We start from the raw sequence: 10,320 nt of genomic DNA, 5'->3' as shown, positions 1-10,320 counted from the left end.
CCAGGCAACACACAGACGCACTTCAAATCATCATTTTCAACATACTATATTATGACTTTTTTCGACATACTATACTGTGACATTTTATGACTTTTTTCGACATACTATACTGTGACTTTTTTATGACTTTTTTCGACATTCTATACTATGACTTTTTTTCGACATGCTATACTATGACTTTTATATGACTTTTCATGACATACTTTAGTTTGACTTTTTTTGACATACTATACAATGACTTCATATGTTTTTGTTTTTGAAGACTTTTTATGACATACTATATTATGAGTTTTTGAAGACTTTTTATGATATGATGATCATGACTTTTTTAAACAAACTAATATTTCACAAAAAAAAAGGCGTTAGTAAGTTGTTAGTTAGTAAGTCAGAGGGTCACCAAAGTCTTAACAGTTCATCCTGAGGGGAACATGAACGCGTGAACCACATTTCTTGTCAATCCATCCAATAGTTGTTGAGATATTTTACTTGAAACCATAACAGTCAGCGTTGGAGTGAGAAAGTGTACACTTTATCTGGTTTTCCGTTTAACTCTGCCCCCTCCCTTCCTGCATGGCTTGGTGTTGACTCAAAGAAAGGTAACACACATTCCTGACTAAATGCTGCAGGCATGTTCAGCCCTGTCAGTTATATCCGTGTGCAGGATAGTAGAGGAGGGACTTTTCCTCCATTGTTTAAGGTTTCTTGAGGTGGTTTTGAACCTAAGTGAGTTTTTTGAGTCCAAGAGAGCTGTGCAGTTTTATGCTTTGGATCTCTTCATCTCTGACTCCTCAGAGTCCGAGACTTTAACTTAATGAGTGCCACATTTGTAAAACCATCTGTCCTACAATTTTCTCGCCTCTCATTGGTTTTGGCAAAGGCCTGAGAAACAGCCTTCTTTTAAACTGCAGTAGCTTCCCCAACAGCTCACACGTCCATCCTCCTCCTCCACCTGATTGGATGAACGCACCTCTCACTGGGCTCTCATTGGTCCTCGCTTTTGATTTTTGAACTTGAAAAACGTGATATGCTGCGGAAAGACTGACTTTTGTCCAACTGTGCCACCTCTGAATTTCGGTTTACAGTCGGTTGGGAAAACCCCTATAGCACTTCTCTTTATTGTAATGTCCTCTGAAGACTTTGTCACAAAGTTGCTTAAACGCTTACTGTTTAAAGGAGAGTTAAAAGCAAAAGTTGAACATTTTTGAGGAATACACTTGTTCTCTTTCTTGCCAAAAGCGATTGAGTGTTAAAGTTAGACACGCTGGTCATTTTTTGGTGTTTCTCATAAATCAAGTGCTGCTTATTTATTTTGTTCACAGTGAAGATGCTGGCTTATTATTTGTTAGGGTTTCTATGGTTACATTGCAGAGAACAGGTGCACTCCCGCACTGAATTTGTACCTCCGAAAGCTAACGACACCCTTTGCTGCCTCGAGGTGAAAAAAAGTTGCTTCGAGAAACTGAAATTCACCCTGACAAATGCCTGTCACAAACATACCTGCCACGCTTGTTACATAATGGACTTTTCAGAGTATCAGAGTCACACGAGAGCCTATTTAGAGCCTCTGCCTGTGTTTGCAGGTGTAGAGAAACTCTATTGTGTTCTAGCTTATTAAATCTGCAGCTCTCAGGCTTTCAAAGAAGAAACGGCAGTAGAATAAAGCCAACGGACTCCGTTAATCCACAAATCTAGCGGGTGGATTTACAACATTTACAAATGACAGCCGGTCAAAAGGTCACGTTTCAGCGAGACATTTGCATGTTCTGATGTTTATGTGTCCATTTCAGTTCCCAGTGCTGATATATAATGCAGGATGTGTTGCCAAAACACCTTTTAAATATATTAAGACATGAAAATAACAACAAGTATGTAGTTCGCGACATAGCAATAAATAGAGTAAAATGTATAACAAAGTGAAGTGAAGTAAGAAGCTTTAATAAAGAGGTTTTTCTTTGTGTGTTGGTTGTAACAGCCGCTGTCTTTGTGTGTGTGTGTGTGTGTGTGTGTGTGTGTGTGTGTGTGTGTGTGTGTGTGTGTGTGTGTGTGTGTGTGTGTGTGTGTGTGTGTGTGCGTTACATTGTGCGTTTGTGCTCGGCCATGTGTTTATAGAAACCACAGAAGTCATTTCCACGGGACGCTTTCTCCCGCTGAGGCAAACCTCAAATATGTAGCTGAGATTTCACACTGATCCAGTCGCGGCACGCTGCAGCTGTGTTTAGCGGGCCCTCTGCCGCTCGGATTGCGATTGAAAAATTAGGATTTATTGGAGATTCATGAAAGCGAAATTTCATGCGGGAGAGGCTTGTGTGAGGCTTTTACAAGGTTACTGTCGGAGGAGGGAAGAGGTTTAGCCGTCTTTCCAACTATATTAAATTGTTTGAAACATTGACATTTTGTTATTTAATTGGTATTTGATATATTTGCGTGGGTTACTATGTATTATAGTGATGTGCTGGACAGATCAATATAACCAGACCAGAATAGAGCATAGGAAATCTGATTAGTAATATAGGAACTATTGGATAGGATAGAACAACACATTGTGACTCTGCTAAATACAACATCACATTCATTATTCATTTCACTTGTTTTTATTTAACCCTCCTGTTTTCCTCGGGTTAAATTTGACCCATTTTCAAAAAGTGCATAAAAAGTGACAAAAACATTGGTGGAAAAACAACAAAAGTGTTGAAAGAGACGTCCAAAACGTTGAAAAACAGTTTAAATTTGGACCCAGAAAAACTAAAAGTTGCATGGTCGACAGGAAGACAAGGGTTAAACTAATTGTATATCCGAATAAAATACACATTTTCCATAGGCTCAGTCCGCCACTTTTAAAAACAACTATTCCACTGCTGGTTCCATGGTATCAGAATTTTGTATAGTTGTCATGGAAACATGAATTGGTCATGTGACAAGGGCTGGGAGACATAACCACAGTTAGGGCCCCTTGTTTATTTCAGACCTAAAACATCAAATTTGTCTACATTTGAGAAATAAATTGATGTCATAAATCAGTTCCTCCAGAAAAACGTGATTATGCGATCGCATAATTGAATGCATAATCAGCCAAAGTCCGCATATTGATGCGGGGCCCGCATTTTTTAAAATACGCCGCACTTTCGCCACATAAATTGCCGATTTCCACGCAAAATATGCGTGGCTTGCATGATTTCATAATTTCCGCATTTTAGTTGCAAAAAAGTCACATGTATCTTAGCAGAAAGTTGAAAAATGTTGTTTACTTAACACAAGGGCAGCCATTTTCCCCTGTTGCCATGGGAATGTTATGAAGTGATGTAATTATGTCATTAAATCACTTTTTTTCTCTTTTTCATTCCCCATGCTCTTGAAGCTTTTTCCGACATTTTTGTCACGTTTTTCAACGTTCTTTTATCAATTTATTTTTCAAATGCTATGAAATTGAATAAAACACCCAAATTCATTTAAAGTAGGCAGCTGATCATTTATTTAATTTGTGAAGAGCATTGCATGGAACCATCCACTTTATTTTTTGGACAATTTGGTATAAAGAAACCCAAATTTCTGGTATATAAACTTTTTGAAAATGGGTCAAATTTGACCCGAGGACAACAGGAGGGTTAAATTGGAATGGCTCGTCTGTTGCTGCAGCTATGGCAACGCTTGAATGATGCCAAAGATCTCCATGCTGATTCTGCTTAACAAGTCTTTTCATGTAATTAAGAGGCATCATAATCAAACAATAGCATCCACTCGAATAAAACGGATGTTAAATAACAGCAACAATATAAAACGTGGCACAAAATGATTACAATTTCATTTCCAAAAACAAAACAGGTTTCTTGCTTTCTAGAGGGGATTTATTGTGCTAACCTTCTTCTGTGTGTTTCTGACAACACAGATGAAAGCCTATGTTTCCTTGACACTGATGGTATTTGGGTGTGTGTGTGTTCTCTGTTTATCTCGGGGGTGAGTGGAAGGAACAGGATTATCAGGAGGTTAGCCTGACCCGCAGGAAAAGAGCGTACGCAGATGACACGGCGCTTTCTGTGTGTTGTACTTCTGTCTTTGTGAGGTCCGATAGAAGTTTGAGACCTTGTGAGGATATTTTTTTTTTAAGAAAGGAAGGACATTTTGTCCGGCCCTCACTTCTTCAACACTGCTTCTTGTGGGTCCTATAAGAACACAGACATTTGCAGAAGTTTGAATCAGCATCAGAAAAGAAGAATATCCTAGATTTAGTTTCTGTCCTAATTACTGTACTAAAAGATCTGTAAATCAACTTGCTTTAAGCTCAAGCTGAAATGGAGATGAAATGACTTGTTGAAACGGATGGTTTTCACTGTGGGTGTGTGAGTGTGTGTGTTTTGGTGTCAGTGATCTACAGCCGAGGGCTCTGTCTGTCTTTCCTCACCTGCCACACCCTAGTCTCCTTGACTCTCTCACACACACACACACACACACACACACATATATATATATACACACACACACACACACACACAGCCAACAGTTTCAAAGAAAACACTCGCTTCTCTCTGGGATTGGGTGGTTTGAAGATACTCAGACTCTGATTGGTCGTTTTCTTCTCATTAAACCATTACAACAGAAGCCTCGGTGTCACAGAATATGAATGACCAAAAAACACAACAAACAGGGCAAATTTAGGAAAATATTTCCACAACTTTTATGGCTTTACAAGGACGTCAAATTGGACAGAAATCTCACACCTGGGGACATTAATGTTAAGATTATTTTTTTTTACAGGAATTTCGTAGCGCTGAGACAATTTCTGTAAACAATAACAACAGAACAAAAACAAAGCTTTTTTTTTTAAACAAATAAATCACGGTAAGAAATAAAAAACCCACGTACATTTCCAAAAAAATGTCATGAACACATTTTCATCTAGCTCTATTATTTACAGTGAGGACAGTTTTCCTTAAGGCTGCTTGTGTCGATTTCAACATTTAAACGTATCCTGTTTAGGACAACAAATGTGTTATTAATACATTCTGTGCTGCGTGTTTTCTCAAACTGAACACATAAATATGTTTAGAAAGACACCTTGTTTTTAAGACTTTTTTTATTCAGTTTGAGCATCTTCGAACTGCGGAGGTCACGGTGAAAATGCACAAAGTGAACCCCCCCCCCCCCAAAAAAAAAGCGAATGAGATTTTTGAATGTGTGATCTGCAGGACCGGCTATGATCTTCAGCTCCAGTTATCAAGGTTTTTTCTTTTCTTTTCTAAACAAAATAAATACTTATCTCACTGGAGATCAGTGCATGTTGAAGTCTGAGATCACACACACAACCACTACACACACACACACACACACACACACACACACACACACACACACACACACACACACACACACACACACACACACACACACACAATCGAAATAATAATCATCAACTAGCTCTGAGCGCCAGAGAAATCACCGCAGGTTTGAGGACAAAATAATGGCAGAAAAAAAAAGCTGAACTTCAAATAATACAAAAAAGTGGTTTGTTTTCTTTTTCATTTTCGGATGAAAGACGAAGCGTAATTATTAACCTGCAAAATTGGCAATTTAGCTTAAAACAACTTTGATCCAATTGTGGTAAAAACAGTTAAAAAAAAAAAAAAAAAAAAGTCTCCCTGAAGCTCACCAAACTTTTCCCTCCAAAAACTCAAAAGTATCTCAAAGTATGTAAACACTTTGAAAACCCTTAAAATAATAATGAAAACTTGCTTCTGATTGGCTGGCAGGTTGGACTTCAAACATATCGTATGTCAGTCAGCACTCCAGATGTTTTTTTTTGTTAAAAAGACGTGTTCAGCTTAAAGCTCAGAAACGACAACAGAGACATGAAGGAAAGCAGCCGGACACGGGGTGGGGTGGGGGGGGGACCTCAATAAAATTAAAATCTCAACTGGCGTGGGGGTTCGACAGGTGTGTTCGAAAAAGACTTCTCAAAGTGGCGAGCGCCAGACAAACTGAGGTATCTGTTATTGGAATCAAACTGTCCGTCGATGGCGCCTTCGAGAGTACAAAGGAGCATCTGGAACTTTTTAATTTGAAATCCTTCGCTGCACTTGAAGCGTCCCCACCCCGCCCCACACACACACACACACACACACCCGGCAAACTCCACCCAACCGGCACAAAGAGTGAGATAAATCAAACCACAAAAGAAACCTATTTTTTCAGATACTATATTTTTTTTAAACAACAGAATCCTGAATGTCTTCGTGTGTGGCCTCTGTGTGTGTGTGTGTGTGTGTGTGTGTGTGTGTGTGTCCTCCTCAGGTTTCCAGCAGGATAAAGAGAGTCAGTCATCGTAACCGTCAGTCCATCAGCTTCAGTGCAGGAAACGTCTCTGGCGCGGGGCTGCTCTGCGTTTTTGGTTTCCTAAAGGAAGCGGCGAGCGAGACAAAAAAAGGTGAAGGATGACGTTTGTTAACACCAGGTCGTAAGAGAAGAAGAGAAGGGCAGGTGACGATCCAGTGATGGCGGACGAATTTATGGCCAAGGAGAAAGTGGAAAAAAGCTCCAAAAAAAAAAGAACCCTTAGATTAGAAGAAGACAAGTGAAGATTCCAGGTAATAATCCAAACTCTGATAGGATCCATCGTTTGGGTTCGACCGATGTTTCCTCTGCCCTCGTCGGCGAGATAGAGCGAGAGGGAGGGATGATGGGGAAATCTGGTTTTGGCGAGGGCTTCACCGGAAAACCGAGCCGGATCCGACCGCACGCTCCTCCTCCGCGGGCTGCACAGATGGATCGTGGGAAACAAAACGGTCGGATTGGTTCGGGCCGGCTTCTCCTACAAAGGGGAGAAAGAAGAGAAGAAGAAAATGTCAGCAGAGCTGCAAAATATATCATTTTCATCACAGGAGGAGCCACCTGCCCTCTGCCACATAATCTGTTTCATACAGGCGCCCAATCACAACGGTTGTTCACAATCACTTCCGGCGTAGGAAACTCCGGCGCTCCGTACGTACAATTTAACGTCGCTGAGCAAACGGGGGACGACGAGGAACAACTGGATGCACTCTCATCTCCTTCAATCTAAAGATGCATAATTGATGCTTTCATACAGTATGTCAACACTTTGACTAACGTTAGCTTAGCTTGGAGAGCTGATGGACCCACCCAAACAGGTGAGATTTTGATGTTCATAATAGGGCTGGGCGATATGGAGAAAATCAGATATCACCATATTCTTCACCAAATACCTCGATATCAATATTGTGGCGATATTGTAGGGTTGACAATTAGTGCTTTAACAAAATATCCTCACACTTAGATTTTAGATAAATAATCATCAGTGATGTGGACATAATGTCTAAGTGGGGAAAAGGCAAATAATAGAACAGCTAGAACAGTCTGGTACGTTCAGAAAAGTACATCACTTTACTGTAATGCAGCCTTTAAAACCAGGAAAAGACCACACTCATGTCATATCACGATATTACGATATCCAAAATCTAAGATGATATCTTGTCTCATATCACAATATCGATATAATATCGATATATTGCCCAGCCCTAGTTCATAATGCTAGATTTGGTTTATCAAAGCAACACCGGACAGAAAACAAGCCCAGCAGAGACGACAGACCGGTCCGACCTCCGTGTTTAACCCTCGTGTTGTCTTCCCGCCGATGTGCAACTTTTTAGTTTTTCCAGGTCAAAATTTAAAACTAAAATTGGTCAATACTTTTTCTCACTTTTCCCGATGTTTTTTTCACTTTTTTCCGATGTTTTTGTCGGGGTCTTTTTACACTTTTCGTTTACGTTTATGTACTTTTTTTTTTACATTTGACCTTGTCAATTTTTTCAATGTTCTTGTATCATTTGTCCCCCCTAAAATGCTATAACATCTGAATAAAACTCCCAAATTCAATGAAAGCAGTGAACTGATCATTTATTTTACGGAGCCATCCACGTTATTTTTAATTGTGGTTTAAAATGTGGTTGAAAAAAAACTTTTTGAAAACGGGTCAAATTTGACCCGAGGACAACAGGAAGGTTAACTGTATGTCTTTAAACGTAACAGTTATCGGATCATATCTCCCGAATTCAAATCAAAGACCAACTGTCTACGCAGAAGCGATTTTTGTGTTTAGTGCGCAACACCGCAATGATTCGGCCTATTATACATCCGCTATAGTCTCGCTTTGCCAGACCTTCCTGCACAGTGCCGTGGAGGAGGGTCTGGCTAGTCCACACAGCATTCCTGCATGGGAGAAAAACCCTTGTTGTATTGGAATTTCTTTAAACCAATTGCAATCATCTCGGGCGGCGCTAAGCGCCAGACGGAGCAACGGCGCCTCTGCAAAATAGCCTCGTGAAAGAACTTGTTTTGGTGGAACATGTGTACGTTCAAAAGTAGTTTTAGTCGTGCGACAGAAAACTCAGATTGGACAGATAGTCTAGCTATCTGTCCTCACAAATCCACCAGAGTTTAGAACGCCAACACAAAGGAAGAGAACGGTAACGGACATCCGGCTGAAAAGAGTGACATCCGGCGGAGTTTCTGGCGGCACCTGAACAATCCCGAGAGTGGAGCGCCATTGATATAGACCAGTGTTTCTCCAGTGTTTCTCAAATGGAGGTACCCCTAGGGGTACTTTGGAGTACTGCAGGGGGGTACGTGAATTTTGTTTTTTTATTTAAAAATATGTCATGCATTACTATATTTACCAGGATGACATTACCAGAGGATGTCTTTGTCATGACAACTTGAAATTACATTTCTTTGGCGTGTCCTTATTAAGACAACTTGACATTAACCAGGATGACATTATGTCAAGTTGTCATGACAAGATATCAAGACATCCTCTGGTAATGTCATCCTGGTTAATGTCAAGTTGTCATTACAAAGACATCCCAAACTAATTTAATGTCAACTTGCCATGACCAAGACAACTTCTGGTAATGTCACTTTGAATAATGTCAAGTTGTCATAATCAAGACAACCCAAACAATATGTCAACTTGTCATGACAAAAACCGAATGACACTTAATGACAGAAGTCATAAACGTTCTTGTTCGACTTGTTTATAACGTTTATGACATGTTCATGACAGTGTCATGTCACCATTATGTCGATACCTTCAAGTAAAGTGTTTTTTTCTACCCAAATGTTTTGTGCTGGTCAGGGGGTACTTGGCTTAAAAAAGCAATTCAAAGGGGTTGCAATATTGAAAAAAATTTGAGAAACACTGATATAGACTATACATCCACAAATTTACATCTGCCTCACACGCACACGCCCATCTCCTCTCCTAACAACCCACGCACACCACACCCATCCATGAGACTCTGCATCATATCAACCCCCAACATGCACTTCCAGTATGTCCTACTTGTAAGCTTTTGTAAATGTGTTGTTCTGCCACGCCTGTTTTTCAACCTGTCATGTTTTATTGCTCCACCGACTCGACCAAAGACTACTTTCAATATTGATTCATACATCAGCTATTTTTCCGGTAACTGACTAATTGTTTGGCGTGATACATGAGTCATATTTACTTGCGTAAGGGTACAGGAGTTTAAAATTAAACTTTGACAATGAACCTCACACACTGTTTAAAAATGTATGACATCCAAAATCCACTGTCGACAAATGTATTGTAGGGCTGGGCAATATATCGATGTTATATCGATATTGTGATATGAGACTAGATACCGTCTTAGATTTTGGATATTGTAATACTGTGATATCACATAAGTGTTGTCTTTTACTGCTTTTAAAGGCTGTGTTACAGTAAAGTGATGAACTTTTCTGAACTTACCAGACTGTTCTAGCTGTTCTGTTATTTGCATTTTCCCCACTTAGACATTATGTCCACATTACTGATGGATTATTTATCTAAAATCTAAGTGTGAAGCTATTTTGTTGAAGCACCAATTGTCAACCCTAGAATATCGCCGCAATATCGATATCGAGGTATTTGGTCAAGAATATGGTGATATCTGATTTTCTCCATTGCCCAGCCACGGAAGAATGTTTTATAGCCCAAGCTCGGCCCACCCTGCAACACCGCAGCCCACACTTTGGGAAGTGCTGATATAAATAATACATATTTATCATACAAAATATTACATGTTTATATATGTATACTAAGCATTTTAGCTACAAAACGTTCCTTTAAGGCATACTATGTAACTTTTCCCTCTTCGGTCCCCTCATTGGGGAGAAACTACAGATCGCGTGAGCTGTAGTTCCAATGAGACAACCTGTAGGGGGACCGAAGAGGGACAAGTTACATAGTATGTCTTTAAGGATGACTAAAGTTCTATCTCATCTTAAACATCTCAGAGTTTCTGTTGTTTGTCT

At 39.8% G+C, this 10,320-nt stretch overlaps 1 protein-coding gene across 1 annotated transcript in view; it reads right to left on the bottom strand.

Moving 5' to 3' along the window:
* Nucleotides 1–5,913: 5,913 nt before the first annotated feature.
* si:ch211-264f5.6 (carcinoembryonic antigen-related cell adhesion molecule 5) overlaps nt 5,914–10,320 on the bottom strand; it is a 46,302-nt gene continuing 41,895 nt past the window's right edge. Inside the window, exon 12 of the mRNA XM_039820534.1 lies at nt 5,914–6,799. The gene's annotated coding sequence lies outside the window, so the exon portion shown is untranslated. The remainder of the gene's footprint in view (nt 6,800–10,320) is intronic.

The sequence above is a fragment of the Perca fluviatilis genome, chromosome 13 (assembly GCF_010015445.1).
Source record: "Perca fluviatilis chromosome 13, GENO_Pfluv_1.0, whole genome shotgun sequence".
Lineage (NCBI taxonomy): Eukaryota > Metazoa > Chordata > Actinopteri > Perciformes > Percidae > Perca > Perca fluviatilis.
This window is presented reverse-complemented; position numbering and strand designations above follow the sequence as displayed.